Raw genomic sequence first — 16,539 nt, 5'->3', positions numbered from 1 at the left:
ACCTACTGCCTCACTTACATTCTGCTCCGCTTCTAAAATGGAGGGAGAAAAAAACCCCCAAAGTAAGTAGCAGAGCGGAAGTAGTCAGGCTCATGGTGAAAGGTCTGAGTAGCCTATACTTTCTTCAAGATCACCCTCTGCACACCTATGGCACCCCTCCATCAGCCAAAAGACCCTCTAGATAAAAGATGATCTCAAATTGACCTGACAAAAAAGTTATCAACTCCACTTCATTAAGGGCAAGGTATGAAAGGAGTCAGAGCAACTCTTCACTGTCCAGAGACTTCTGATTAGGAACCCCTATACCTGGAGACTGACTGCATGTTTTTCCAGCAAAGGGATGCTTACTATAGTCCAAGCTGGAGTGAACTTTTTTCAAGAGACTGAGAAACTTGGAACTGATAGCGGATGTCCTACAGGGTCACCAAAGGGGACCCTTGTTCCCACAAAACTGTATGGATCTAAGAAACTCCATTAATCCTTATAGTACCTACCAGGTCTTCCTAACAAGAGGTTAGGAAATTAGTTTAAGATAATGTTGATATAGTGCTTTAAAGTTTGCGAAATGCTTTGTACAAATTAACTCCTTTAACAATTATAGCTGTCTACCATCTTGGGGAGCGGGGAGGAGGAAGGGAGGGAGAAAAAAATTTGGAACTCAAAATGTTGAAATGTTGAAAACTATCTTTACATGTAATTGGAAAAAATAAAATACTTTTACGTGGTGGTGGTGGTCAGGGGCGGGGAGAGAAGCAATTATAGCTGTCCCAAAGTAGAATGTGCTCAGAGGTTCGTAGGTTCCAGCTCCCTGTCCCCTCTCATCCCCTCCCCACTCCCACTACTGAAGTCTTCAAACAACAGTAGGTATGTGGCAAAGGGAATTATTTTTCAGGTGCAGATTAGACTCAGTGGCCAGTGAGGCCCCTTCCAACACTGGTATGCATTCCTTTCATTTATACTGGGTGCGCTGAAGACAGTTTCTTTTATAATGTACCATTAAAAAAAAAAAGAACTTTTAAAAAATGGTACATTATAAACTCAAAACCAGTCAACAATACAGTCAATTAAACTTGACTTGCAATTATTTATAAATGAATGAATTTCAGGACACAAGCTTTCATAACTTCTTTTCCTGTTACCCCTTCTAAGACTCGATCAGGACTCTGTTTATCCATTCATTCACATTCACTTTTTCTCTTTTATGGCCATAATTAGTATGTGCTCTGTTCTTCTGCTTCTGATTTTTTCATTTTGCATCATTTCATAAAAGGCCTTTCCAGAGTTCTTTATATTTTTAATGCTTGTTGATGATAATTAAGTTACAACCTTCCATTAAATATTCTGCAATTTATTCTCCTATTGTTGGACAGTTAGATTGCTTCCAGACTTCTTTTGTTTTTTTTTTTTTCAATTACGAATGATGCTTCCATGAAAGTCTTTGAAGTGATAACATTTTGTTGTTTTTACTAACACTCTCAGGGTATATTCCAAGCAATGGAATTAATTATTGGGGCAATGGGTATGATTATTTTGTGTAACTTTTACTGTATACTGACAGATTTGCTAGAGATGGCTTCTGGATTCCCATCCTCAGCATGGAGGAACCACATCATTGGCATCAGTTTTCAGCCTACCTGAATAATCTGATGAAACCACCCACACTTATGAGGTGTAGCTCTAATACAACCCATAATACCATGATGTGTACAGGAAATGCATGACTGGATCCCCAGCCAAGATTTGCAAAGCACACATATAGTCATGTACATATACTCCTAACCCAATCCTCTCCACTCCCAGGAAATTGTCTATTGCTCTCCACAGTCACCCTGGGAAACTTCCACTCTGGAGCCCATCTCACCTCACTGGTAACTCCCCTCCTGGGATTACCATTTTAGGTAGGACGCCAGCCATATTAGACTTTACTCTCCCCTTGACTGTGTCAGGCTTCTACTCACCAGCTACACTGCCCATAGGAAGTTACCTTCCTCTCCCCCTCTCCACCACCCTTATCATACAGTCTTCCTCCCATTAGAATGTAAGCTCCTTGCAGGGTAGGGGTTGTCTTGCTTTGCTTTTATCTGTATCCCCAGTACTTAGCAAAATGCTTACTAGCACATAGTAAACATCTAATAAATGTTCTATTTGTCCATCTAGCTAGCTAGGTTTGCTTCTTAGAACCCCAGAGTGTGTCTATGTATATCTTGCTCATATTCACTCTACCGCCTCTGAGGCAGAAGATCTGGGTTAATAATGACAGATGGGTGAAAAGAAAAATTGAGAAGCAACAGTAAAGAATTCAATTTACTTCAAAAGCATTAGAGACTGTAGTTCACTAAGACAACGGCAGTGTAATTAAGAACCATGTAAGCACTGTGCAGCACTTAGGGACACTAACAAAACACCAGCAAAGATGCTCCATTGGGGCCAAACTTTTGTGTATAACTTGCCAACGAGTACCAGAAGCAATACCTAGATGTTCCTGGGAACTTTTAAGAATTTCCCAAAAGGTGCTCAAAAAGGCAGAAGACAATGCCTTCTAAAGAGAAAGGAAACTTTGAAGAGAAGTCCAAAGTTGATAAGCTTTGCGGAAGGAAATTCAAGTATCCCAATGCACCAAAGAGGCTCCCCTGGGCTTTTCTTTCTTTGTCTGTTCTGAGTACTTTCCAAAAACCAAAGGGGGAATATCCTGACCTTCCTACAGGAGATGTGACCAAAAGAATCAGGAGAACTGGGGAATGATGCTGGCCCCACTGCTGAGAACAAGCACGTTCACTGCTAAATTGAAGGAAAAATATGGAAAGGACATTGCTACAGAATGGGTTGAAGGAGAACTTACTGGGGCAGGGGTATCAAATCTGGGAAGAACAAGAAAAGGAAGATAAGAGGGATGATAGAGATTTTTTTTGGTTACACTCAGCTTGCACATACTAAATGCTTAATAAACGCTAATGACTGACTGCCTTGTCTATAAAATATTAAACCACCTCCCTATGCACAATTCACTCCTTCTAAAGAAACAGTGAATTGTAAGGCTAGGTTTTCTTTTTTAACTGTATAATGTCTTTTTTGGGGTGGGGGGGGCGGTATAACATGCTATCCTGCATGTATTAAGATAGTCTTGTCCTTTAGTGGCATTGTCAATAGTCAATAACTCTGCTTGATACACTATGGGCCTTGTAATTTGGCCTGGAAACTGAAAGCAGATTCATGTCATGTACATTCATGTACAAATCGGTTATATGTAGGGATGAAATTTATTTTTGTCTTGGTCTTTGATGCAGAATACAAAATAGCTGTTCAGTTAACTGAACGTTGGTTTGTTGCCTGCAAAAGCATTTGAGAATGCAGTCACAACAGGTTGTATGGTCTAGGAAGGCCCATATGGAAATTACATTATTCGCAGTTGCCTGTGGCCCTGTGTCTTATGCCTTGATCATTACCTTATGTGTGTGTATAAATTTTATGCACTGAGATGTGTATGTGTCATCTCTCTGAAGAGAGTGCATGTGAAAAATTTTTGTTGCCTCATTAATCAGTCACAGGATTTTGAGTTAGAAGGGACCTTGGAGATCATCTATTCTGGTTCGACCCTATCATTTTACGAGGAAGAAATTAAGATCCATGGTGGTGTGGGAAAAGTCCAGTGAAGGCCAACGAATTAGACAAACAATTGCTCCACATTCAATAGACAGGCTCTTTAGCAAGTATGGAACAAAACCATGAAGCACCAACAGGTCACCACCTGGCCACTTCCCACCTGCTGCAGAGCTATGTAAGCCAACACCTCCCCCAGGAGTCTTTCCTACAACAAACATTCATCCAAGCACTCACAAACAAGAGGGTGGTTGACTCCTCTCAGCTAGCACAAGCAGAAAGTTTCTTTTACAAACAATGTTGGGTTTGGACAGCCAAATGGTTTTCTTTCCTTAGTATTTGCTGCTGAAAGCACTTTCGCTGTGCCCCAGTCCTCCAACACATGATCTCAAAACAACTGTGCAAATTGGTTTCCCTCCTCCCAGTCCTCCAACACATGATCCCAAAACAACTGTGCAAATTGGTTTACCTCCTCCCTTTTCCCTCCTCCGTCTCTTCCCCCTAAAAAAGCCACAGTACCAAAGGCTGGAAGAAGCTTCCCTTTCATGCAAAACCATTCACACCATGGATATTACAGTGCTGACTTCAAAAGCGCTTACTTAGGAGGTCTTCTCAGGTTCTCTGCTCCTTCCCCTCCCCACCCAGTTTTGTTCTTTGGGCTGCTGTGACCTAGAGGAAGCCTTTTCACTGACCTGGGGGCAATGGGAAAGGACTCTGCTCAAAACATACCCAATGCCAACAACAGCAGCTTGACAGATTGAGAACCCCCATCTGTTTCCCCGGAGCATTTCAGTAAAAACACATTAATTCTATGCCACGGAACTGCAGTCCTTTACTCAGGCTGCATAGAGTTTGAATTTGTGAGGTCCCTCTGAACCTATCCGCTCCACATAAATGGGCTTGACACACACTTCCTTTGAAACAGAAGATATTTCTCCTAACAACAAAACTACAGCAATGATACAATTTTAAAGATTTCATCTTTCAGGCTATAGCAAAACCAAGTTAATAGAGAATAAACTTGTTGCCATTGATTTAAACATATATTTTAGAGCAGCGTAGAAGAGGCATTTCTCCACACAATTGTTTGAGTCAAATTACCTTGCACAAAGATATATGGGTTTTGTCTGTAGTGCTGACAAAAAGTCAATTCCTAAACCTCAGAATCTAAAAACTGACTACATGCACAGTATGCATTCAAACTTGCTAATCAATCACTTTGAACATTGCCGTTCGAAGTCACTGCTAACTGAATGAATTATTAAATTACTGTTAATGAATTATCGAAGTTCAATCCTAACCCCAAAATGTAAACGGGGGGTTCTCAAAGCCACTGGAAGAAGTCAGTAAAGCTCAACTGAGAACTAGGAGGTTGACTCATGCTCTAGAGGAAAAGGTGCTGGATTTAGAAAAATCAGAGGATGAGAGTTCAAGTCCTGCTCAACCTCTTAGCACCTGTGTGACTCTAGGCAAATCCCTCTGTTTTCTCAACTGTAAATTGAGGGGGCCACACGAGAAGACCTCTACCATTCCTTATAGCTCTAAACAATGACATACTTGTACGACAAAGAAATGGTGTCCTCATTTCTAGATGGCCTGAGGTCCCTTCCGGCTCTGTATCAATGATCTCCAAAGCCTTGAACTCTCTACCCAGGCCTTCTCTCCCTGAATGTGTTTGATGTCAAAGGATCAATCCTGTTTCATAGGCTTGGAGGTGAACAACCCATTCATGTCAGTGTGCAGGGTTTATTTTTAATTATCATTAGAACAATAGTCAAAGATTTTTAAAATTAAATTTAAATTTAATTAAATTAAAATTAAATTTTAAATTAAAATTTTAAAAAATAATTCCCTGAATGTTTACATTATTATTGATTAGACTATTCAGCAACATTCAAAAGACATTAACCTAGATTCATACTGAGAAGTACATTCCACTTGAGAGATGTGGTTGATGAGTCTCAAATATTTCCATCAATTATCTCCTACTTGACGTCTCTTGGCATGCTGTCAACAGAGCACTTCCATAGATTATCAACTATAGGGAAGGAACTATAGGAGCATGACCTTTTAGGTCTGATGAGATGAAGCGGCATAAAGATTCCATTGCTTGCCTGTTGGTGGTTTGTTGTTCTTGGTGTTGGTGGTGAGGGGAGCCTCAGAGATAAAGGAGGAAAGGTATAGGAAGAAGAAAGATGGGCTGTGTATGAGTTAAAGGACCCATATGTATAAATTATTTATGCTAGCACTCTGTGTGTTTCAAATAACTGAAAACAATGTAGGTGTCCATCAATAGAATGACTAAACCAGTAACAGTATATAAATATAACAGAGCATTACTGTGTTATAAAAAATGGTGAAAGGCACAGATTCAGAGAAACCTGGGAAGACTCCTATGAACTGATGCAGAGTGAAGTGAGCAGAACCAAAGCAATTTATATGATGACAATGATGTAAAGAAAAATAATCTTTCAAAGAATCTAACCAGTGATGGTCACCAGAATACCACAAGACATGAGGAAGCCTGCTTCCCAACTCTTGCCTGAGAGATGATGGACTAGGTTGCAGAATGAGACCTACATTGTCAGAAACTCTCAATGTGTACATTTGTTTGGCTTGGCTGTACTTCTTTGTTATAAAGAATGGCTTCTATTTAGGGAGGGAGAGAAAGAAAAAGGGGAGTGGGTGGATAATGATGGGGGAGGGAGTATCAATGAAACATTTAAAAATACACAGAAAAGAGCAGTAGTTCAGAAGAGGATAAAGACAAGCAAAAAAAGTTGTGTATGTGTGTGTTTTTACTAATGTGGTCAATTGAATGTACAATCAAAACCAGTACATAATAAAGCTCACAATTCATAAACAATCTTATTTTTTTCTTTGCATATTTCCCTTTCTTCTTTGTATACTGAAATATTCATATTGAACTTCCTTTTTTTAAGTATTAAAAAGATGTGTTGTGTGTAAGTGGACAAATTCTACTTTTCTGGAGCTATTTTTAAAACTTTTAGTAACTTTTTCACCTGTAATATTATTATCAAACTTGTGCCCAAACCTATTTTGGTTGTCACTTATAGAATTATCAAATCTTAGAGCTTCTCACCCAGAATAAGAACCCCCTTCAAATATATCTCTGAAGATGACCACTAAGCCTCGTTTGAATGGACACCCTCATTTCAGAGGGCTAACCCACTCCTAAAAATACTCTTTATGGAACTCAGAAAGAACAGCAATCTATGAAGATCACTTGATGGTGACGGATGATCTCCCTGAGTCACTGCTGAAAAAATGCCCGAACATGTTCTGAATGGGCACCAAGCTTCTGGGTGGTGCTTTCTTCCGAAGACATTTAACTTAAACATTCTCACTACTTTGTAATCAAAATATCTGGAGGAGTGTCTCCCCAAATGCCGAAGGTGGCTTTTACATTGGAGCTAAATGCCAAGAAAGATAATTGCTTAACTACTCCTCTAATTTGAGTGGCCTAAGTGTGCTATTTCTTATTGAACACACTGGCGAATAATTAATTCCTATCATTTCTATTGGTCTGGGGCATGGGGTTGGGGACAAGTATTGCCTACCACGTACCAGGCACCGTGCTAAATGCTTTTTTACTAATATTTTTAAATTTGATCCTCATAACAACTCATTTATTCCCATTTAGCAGTTGAAGAAACTGGGGCAAACAGAGGTTAAGTGATTTACCCAGAGTCATCCAGCCAGTAAGTATCTGGGACTGAATTTGAACTCAGTACTTAGATTCTAACACAGCACTCTATCCACTTTATCACCAGCTGCTTTCAGAGTAGAGAACTGTGTAGGGGGTAGGGGTGGGGAGGGAATCGGTGTTGAATAACACAGGATGGAACAATTGCCCAAAGATGGCTGCAAGGTACCTTGTTAATACAAGCACACCCAGCTCTAGTTACGAAGGTATAGAGGGAAAACATAGGCACCAAAATAATAAGTATCATTAGCCAGTTTTGCCTCTTAAAAAGTCTAATACCCAACAACTCGATTTTAGACATGCAATATGTGTGCTCATGGGTAAATAATTAACTTTTCAATAAGCATTTTTAGTTGAACTTCCCAACAAGCACTCAGAAGTAAAATACTCCAAATTCAAGTTCAATTCATCTGCCCTAATTTTCTCCCCACCTCTGGGTCAACAACCAGCGAGAGAGAGAGGCTACGGGTTTATGAGGACCCCTGGGATCCAGATGGAATGTGCCACAGATGATGTCAGATGTGCTTTACTATGACCTCCATGCTGTATCATTTTCTATCAGCAGAGAACGGAAACTACAGAAATGTAGATCAGAAACAGGAAAAAATCTAGTGTGTGTGTGGGGGGAGAAATCAATATCTTGTTTACATTTCTAGCAAAGGGGAAAAAAATTTCAGGGTGGAAATTTCCCTGATTTAGGGTTTCAAATTAGTTCAGGCAAATCACTTTCCAGACTAACCTTCTCTCTGTAATCAATACTCCCTTCAGCACCAAGCCAAACGTTCCCTCCACGTATTTTTCTAATGCCCAGCGTGCCAGGGAATTTGGTATGGGCTCTACATTTCAGCCTCTTTAACAACGATCTGCATGAAAAGCCAGGGCATGCTTGTCAGCTCTGCTGATGAGGTGGAGCTGGAAAGGGTGGCTAATAACCATGGCTAACAGAAACAGGATCCCCAAAGATTCTGAGGAGCTGGGAAAATGGGATGACTCTAACCAAATGAAACATGATCGTGGAAGATATTTTGCCCCTTCATATTTGAGCAGTTTGATTGTTGAGTGTGCCACACATAGTTTACAATGGGAATCTGTTAAAAGTTTGAAATTGGGCCAAGAAAAAAAAACAATTATAAAATAGGGGAGATATGGCTGGTCAACAAGCATTTAGTATGAACCTACTAAGTGCCAGGCTTTGCACTAAGCGCAAGGGATACAAATGGAAAAAAAAAATTAAAAGAACAGTTCCTGCTCTCAAGAAACTCAGAGTAAAATAGCGGAACGGGGAACAATACGCAAACAACTATGTGCAAACAAGACACATAGAGGTCAAATTGGAGATCATCTCAGAAGGAAAGTACCAGTATTAAAGGGAATTGGGAAAGTTTTCTTACAGAAAGTGAGATTTTAGTTGGGACTTGAAAGAAGCCAGGGCACAGAGACAGGGTAAGACAGGGTTAGGAGAGAATTCCATTCTTGGGGAACAGCTGGGAAAATACCAATGGTCAATAGTGTCACGTCTGAGGAACTACAAGGTGGCCAGTGTCACCAGATCAAGGGAGTAAGGTGTAAGAAGACACAGGGCACATTATGAAACTCAACAGAGGTTTTTATATTTGATATTATAGATAATAAGATAATAGATAATGAGGAGCCACTAGAGTTTATCAAATGGAGGGATGGAGTAAGAAAAAGGACAACATGGTCCATGTTGTTGTTGAGTCATTTTTCAGTCATGTCCAACTCTTCGTGATTTGGTTTTCTGGGCAAAGATCCTGGAGTGGTTTGCCATTTCCTTCTCCAGCTCATTTTACAGATTTTACAGAAATGAGGCAAACAGGGTTAAGTGACTTGCCCCAGGTCACACAGCAAGTGTCTGAGGCCAGATTTGAACTCAGGAAGATGAGTCTTCCTGACTCCAGACCCGGCACTCTATCCACTGCACCACCTAGCTTGCTTTAGGAAGATTAACTTGACAGTTCAGTGGAGGATAGACTGGAGTGAAGAGAGATTTGAGGAAGGGAGACCAACCATAAGGTACTACAACAAGGTTAGATGGATAGCAGGTCATGTGAAAAAGGTTTAGGGAGTTCAGTGGACTCTAAGTCCAATGAAAATCAACAGTATAATGCAGCAACTAGAGGAGCTAATAGCATTTTTTAAAATGTCTAGGACAAAAAGTGCCCACTGTTTGCTCTGGTCAGGATACACCTGGGGTATCGTGTTCTTCTCTGGGTACCACAATGGCCAACTGGCACTTGCCCAGACCAGGGTGACCAGAGTGGTTGGGTATCTTGGAAATATCTCATGCAAGGAACAGTTGAAGAAACATGGAGTGACTACCAGGGGTGGGGAACCTGTGGCCTTGCGGCTACATGTGGCCCTCTAGGTCCTCAAGTGTGGCCCTTTGACTGAATCCAAACTTCACAGAACAAATCCTATTCAGTTACCCCTGTGACCTAGACTATTCACCTAGCCATCTTGCAACCTTGCCCAGCTGCTATGTATGTGTCCCTCCCTCCCCATCAGCTTCCTACTTCTTTCTCTAGGAACCACAAACAAATTAATGCTAATCCTGCTTCTGGACAGAGTGTGAAAACCCACTCCCTTATGGCACCAATTGCCATCCTGAGAGTGCCTTGGCTTCCCTGGACACTTCTATCATATGTGTGTTTTTTCCCTATTAGATGCTAACCCCTTCCCCACCTCCCCTCAAGTACTTTCTCACTTTTGTATTTAGATGCTTTGCACTTAACAGTTTTTGGAATGTCTATGCACTTTATCATACACAATTGATTCAATCACTGGCTGGGAGATTATAACAGATAAACTACAAATAGCTATCTTTGGACTTTGGGATTCTATGATTTGATAGTGCCAGTGCAATACGAAATCATAATTGTCATTTTTCAATTGCATCCCACTCTCTGTGACCCCTTGTGGAGTTTTCTTGGCAAAGATACTGCAGTAGATTGCCATTTCATTCTCCAGCTCATTTGACAGATGACGAAACTAAGGCAAACAGGGTTAATGACTTGCCCAAGGTCACATAGCTGGTTGGTTAGCTAAGGCCAGATTTGAACTTAAGAAGATGAGTCTTTCTGACTCACGGCCCCAGCACTCTATGTGACATTTAATTTATGCCTGTTGGATTAGATTTCCAATAAAAATCTTTCTTTATCTAGTCCCTTAAGATTACATTTCTTAATTTTAGGAAGGTCTTGGGTTGGTGATGGAAGAATACAAATTCTAGATTTAGTTTGGATATGGGGAGCCAGAGGAGTTCTGGAGCGGGGGAGTAATCTGTAATTGAACATGATTATTCTAACAGTAGAGTATAGGTTGGCCAGAGACAGAGAGGAGGCAGCTCCTTGAATAATTCAGGAGTGAAATTCTGAAGGCTGGGCAGAAAGTGGAGTGGTAGCCATGGAAACAAAACTGAAGTAGCAAATCCAAGAGCTAGTTTAGAGGATGAACAAATACTTGAAGAATGACCAGATTTGGGGTGGGAGGCTGATGACGAAAAGAATTTTTTTAAAACCCTTGAGATTGTAGGGGAAACTCAAGGATAGTCCATATCAGGGGCTTGCAAATTATGGCCCACAAGTGGCATGGCCTCTGGGTTAAGAATGGTTTTTACATTTTTCAAAAAAATAAAGTTTAATGGAACACAGCCACACTCATATGGCCACTTTTGCACAAGGGCAGAATTGAGTAGCTGTGACATAAACTATTATACACTGCTTCACACTACTGTTTGACATACTACCAAATCTCAGTGAAGCAGTGATTACTTAACAGCGTTGAGTGCCATGTGTATTTTTACTCTTGGTTGGCAAAGCCTAAGTATTTATTATCTGGCCCTTTACAGAAAAGGCTTGCTGAACCTTTGGAGAGAAAGAAAAGAGACAAGGGGAGAGGGCGGGGGGAGAGAGAGATGAAGATAGGGGGGGGAAGGAAGGAGAGAAAGAGAGGGAGAGGTTGGAAAGGAAAGGGGTAGGCTGGGTTTTTAGTTTTGAGCACCAACTGTATCGTCATGATATAAGGGTACAACATCACTAGCTGAGTCTCTAAGTAACTAATTTAAAGTATAGTCATTAAAGTCAGAAAAAAATAAAACATTAACTCCCTGATTATAACCAGGCACTAGGATCTAAGTTGGCCTAGTCCTCAGGGGTTAGTTCTACAGTTCAATTCAATCACATTTGCAAATGTTCCAAGCTAAAGGTAAACCATTGATTTTGCAAAATAGCCACTGCCCTGTCTCAGATAAACACAAATATGGTTGTTCATTGTTAGCCTGGTCTTTTGTGGAAAGAAAGGTTAGAAACAGTGAGGTGTGTTTCCACTTCTAGTCTATATCACTTCTACCACATTTATTTAAAAAATGATGAAGAGAGGCAAGGGTCCTGCACCAGATTCTGTGAATTTCAAAAACAGTAAGGGTAATATTGAGATACTTAAAAGCTTGAGCTTCACCTTGGTCGTCTACAGGAAGGAGGAAGGAGAAAACCCTTTATAACTCAGACAGCTAAGCCCTACGGAAGAAACCAGGCTTTGTTTGACCTCTGTCATGAAACTGTACATTCAGGATTGGGGTCTCTATAGAACACATGCCATTCCAGTCCCTGTGGCCTAGCTCTGTATTATGGGGAAAGGATATGACCAGAGCCCACAGAACCTTTAGTACAGATATGAAAAGGAATGATCAGGGGGTAGGAGGGGAGGGGTGTTTTGCTTTGAAGAGAATTCCCATATAGTCACTGCAGTGCAAAATGACTGAGCACCTTATCTTGTAAAGGGATGCCACTGATGATTAATATAAGCAAGCCATATGCCCCTACTGACTTGCTCAACCACTAGAGGTTAGGTGGTTAAGGTGAAGTCTAGACCATATCAACATGAAGTGTCCTTATGCATGTAGAAATCAATTCCACAAAGGTTAAGTGCCTACTGTGAACATTAAGGAAAGACACTGATATACTGGGGAATACTCAGAGGAGAATAAGAAGGATTGTGAAGGACCTTGAGACTGTGTCATATGAGGATCAGTTGGAGGAAACTAGGGATGGCTAGAGCCCAGAGAAGAGGACTAGGGGGAGAGGGAGAGGTGGGCAAGGGCATCATAGGTCTTTTTCAATATTTGAAATGGCATATAGGCAGATAAATGGATAGAACATTGAGAAATACATAAAAATTTAAAAATCAAATATGTAATTAAAAATAATTTAATTATAGTTTCTCCTTTTGCAAATGTACTTTAAATAAAGATAATTAGGATGTCATACTTTTAATTTGAAATATTTTCATCTTATTAAAAAAAAGAAAATCTAAGTTCAAATGCAGTCTCAGACACTAGCTGTATGATGAAGTCACTTAACCTATGTCTCAGTTCCCTCATCTGTAAAATAGAGATAATAGCACCCATCTCCCAGAGTTGTCATAAGGATCAAAAGAGATAACATTTGTGTTATTTTTTCTTTTTCTGAAGGGTTTTTTAAAGTTTATATTTTAAAATGTTTTTTAAATTTAATTTTTACTTGTTTTGGTCACTTTTAAAATCCTGAATTATCTCCCTCCCTCTCCATCCTGCACTAAAGAAGTCCCCCATTGGATACAGGTGTGTGTGTGTGTGTGTGTGTGTGTGTGTGTAAAACTGTACTTTGAATAGTTCTATTTGTCAGTTCTTTCTCTGGAGGTGGACAGCATCTTCCTCCATAGGTCCTCTGTAGTTTATCTGAGCATTTAGAATACTCAGAATAACTTAGCTGTTCTTTGAACGACATTGCTACTACTATATACAACATTCTCTTGGTTCTGCTCATTTCCCTCTCCATTATTTCATCCAAGTCTTTTCATGTCTTTCTAAAATTGACCTGCTCTTCATTTCTTTTTGTTTGTTTGTTTTTTCCCAAATTTTATTGAATATGAAACATATCTCTACAGTTTCTATTAAGGACGTTGACCACGTCCACGACAAATCCACCTCTAAATTGGAATTCTGTTGCTGACCCAGCCCCGGCCTCAGCCTTCTTGTCAGCACCAGGGGGAGCAGCACTTCGTCTGTATGTGTCTCTGTCAGCTTCACTCCGAGTAAGCCCGGCAGGTCACTCGCCCTCCAGACCTTTGGGCCTTGGCCTTCCTGTCTCAGGACGACTTCTTTGGAGTGTGGCAGGCACAATCTCAGGGGGCAGGTGAAGGTAATCCTGGAGGTACTGAATGCCCTCATTGGTGAGGTACCAGCAGAAATGCCTCCATGCAAACTGCTCCTTAACATAGCCACGAGACTTTAGAGACTGCATGGCCTTCATGACGTGGAGATTGGGCACGTTCTTGTCTGCCAGCTCGGGGTGCTTTGGCATGTGGACATCCTTCTTGGCTACCATCACTCCCTCCTTAAAAAGGAGTTCATAGATGGCAATTCGGTTCTTCTTGGGCATCAACATCTCAGCGGCTGCAGCAGGTGCTGCTCTAGACAGAGCCTGGGCTAGAAAGGTTGCTCTTCATTTCTTACAGCACAGTAGTATTCTAGAAATAACATTGTGAAAGCACTTTGCAAACGTGAAAGTGCTACAAAAATGCTAGTGTGCTCACAGAAAAGTGAGAGGAATCCATTCAAAATCTGAGAAGGGCTAGATAGCCGTTTCATCTAGGGCAACCAGAAGGGCTTCCTGAACAAGCAGATCCTGGGCTGAGTCTTACTGAAGCGAATGATACAGTTGGAAGCCATATAAAGGGAGTGTCTCTTAGAGAGACCCTTAGAAAGGGGTCTCCATGAGCAATTTGGAACTATGCCCAAAGAGTGACCAAACTGTATATACCCTTTGTCCCAGCAATACCACTTCTAGGTCTGTATCCCAAAGAGAGCATAAAGGGAAAAGGACCCACGCGTACAAAAATATTTTTAGCAGCTCTTTTTGTGATAGCAAAAGAATTGGAAATCGAGGGGATGCCCATCAATCGGGGAATGGCTGAATGAGTTGTGGTATATAGGCAGATATCAGAAAAACCTGCGAAGATTTACATAAACTGATGCAGAGTAAAGCGAACAGAACCAGGAGAACATTGTACATAGTAACAGCAACACTATGCAATGACCAACTATGATTGACCTAGCTCTTCTCAACAATACAATGATCTAAGACAATTCCAAAGGATTCATGATGAAAAATACTGTCCATATACAGTGAAAAAATTGATAGAGTCTTAATGCAAATTGAAACATGCTATTTTTACTTTGTGTGTGTGTGTGTTTTTCCTTTTAGTCTGTTTCTTCTTTCACAACTGTGACTAATATGGACATAAGTTTTACATGATTGTACATATATAACCTATATCATTACCCTTTGGAGAAGAAAGGAGGGAAGGGAAGGAGGAAAATTGCCAAAGGTAAGGAGTTTTATTCAGACAGATGAATTATAAAGAGGAACCTCTCCAGCCCTAGTACTGTAGACTGCCTGATGTGGAAAAGCAGACCTGGGCACTTAAGACCCTTAAACAAATGGAACACTATCAAGAAAGTTGTCTACACATTCCTTCTGTCAGTCAGCAAGCACTGATTAAGTGCTCATGTCTACCAGGCACATGCTGTGCAGTACACAGAAAGGGAAAAATCAACCCCCTAAAAAAAAACCAAACAAACCCACAACCCCCTACCCTAAAGGAGTATAAAGGAGGAGACAACATGTAAATGACTTGGACCAGAGAAAATACATGCCAAGTACATGAAGGCAAAAGCAACAATCCCTGGAGCAGCCAAATCTGCATGCGTGGCTAGCCAAGCCATCAACCACATAACCCAGGAAGACATCTCTCAAACTAAAGAGTCTCTAAGAAGGTTTGTCCTCTGGGAGGAAAAGAAATCATTCAACAGACAATCCATGACACCTGGGCAGACCAGATAGGTCCTGCCCCTCTTCATTAGAGCATTAAAATTCCAGCAGTGCTCTGATGAAGGAAGCCTGGCAGCTTGTTCCTCCGAATCATGCACATTCCAAATGGTAAAACCATCCCCACACAGGGATGGGTGTAGTGTTTACAGGAACAGGGCTATTCCAGATTGCTGAAGAATCTTTGGTTGGGCAGGAACCCTCTCTCTCTTGAAAAGAAGGCCAATTATGCTTAATCTACCACCCACCCTGGGAATTTAGAAATATAGCTCTGTCTCACTATCTGAAAAGGGAGCTCTCTTTTTGTTTAAAAAAGATTTTGTTTCAAAGACAAGTCCTGCAGAGCAGAGGCTCCCTGACAAATGATCACGGGTGCTGGGGATTATCTGCTTAGACATAAAAGTGAAAACACAAAAAAACAGGCCTCAGTGCTTGGCCATCAGGACTGGGCTTCTTTGCCATTACCTTTCGAAGGCTATAAATTCAAAAGATTAGCCCACTGCAAAAAGGACTTCAAAGTAAAAAAAAAAAAAGTGGATAGTCAATTTTACCTCATTGAAAAAAATTTCTCTGCTGTACAATACTTTGGTTAGTAGTGAATAAAGATTATTGGGAGGGGAGGGGTCCCAGTAATAATCTGTGGTGGATATAATTTAGTCATAGTCAGATCTGTAGGTAAGAGGTCAAGGTCTCAGAGGAGGAGCCTCTCACTGAACTGTAGTCTTGTGATTTTCAGTAGACACTTAGACAAGATACTGAGTGTGACAAATCAGTTGGATCAGCTTGAAATTCCTGTTTAAGTCAGTAAATGGCTCTCAGGTTGACTTTCAAGTCAAAACTATTTTTTTTTTAAATAAATTTATATTGATCTTTGGTTTTGGTACCACCTACATTTCTGAATGTATCCTTCCCCACTCACCTTCCCCCTCTCCCAGGGACCAATCCTACATAAGAAAAGAGAAAAAAGAGGGGGAAAAAACAAAACTAATCAACACATTGAGAAAGTTTAACATTGTCTGCAAAGGAGAGAGAGACGTGCCTCCCCATGTCTCTTCTGTGGGGTCAAACTTGGCTGTTAAAATTTCACAGCATGCAGTTTTGATTAAATGTTATCGTCCTTCCCATTTACATTGCAGGCACTGTCTATATTGTTTTTGTGGTTCTGCCTACTTCACTTTGCATCAGTTCATATGTCTTCTCATACTTCCCTGCACTACGGCACAGTGATATACAATTATTTTAATGTACCAAGACTTGGTTAGCCATTCCTTAGTTGATGTGCATCTACTTTGTTTCAGTTCTTTGCTACCACAAAAGATGCAGCTGTAA

At 40.7% G+C, this 16,539-nt stretch overlaps 1 protein-coding gene and 1 pseudogene across 1 annotated transcript in view; both read right to left on the bottom strand.

Annotated features, from left to right (window-relative positions):
* Positions 1–16,539, bottom strand: part of PARD6G (par-6 family cell polarity regulator gamma) — a 158,152-nt gene that overhangs the window by 87,913 nt on the left and 53,700 nt on the right. The window lies entirely within an intron of this gene.
* LOC118856550 lies at positions 13,232–13,767 on the bottom strand (annotated as a pseudogene).

Source organism: Trichosurus vulpecula, chromosome 1 (assembly GCF_011100635.1).
Source record: "Trichosurus vulpecula isolate mTriVul1 chromosome 1, mTriVul1.pri, whole genome shotgun sequence".
Taxonomy (NCBI): Eukaryota; Metazoa; Chordata; class Mammalia; order Diprotodontia; family Phalangeridae; genus Trichosurus; species Trichosurus vulpecula.
This window is presented reverse-complemented; position numbering and strand designations above follow the sequence as displayed.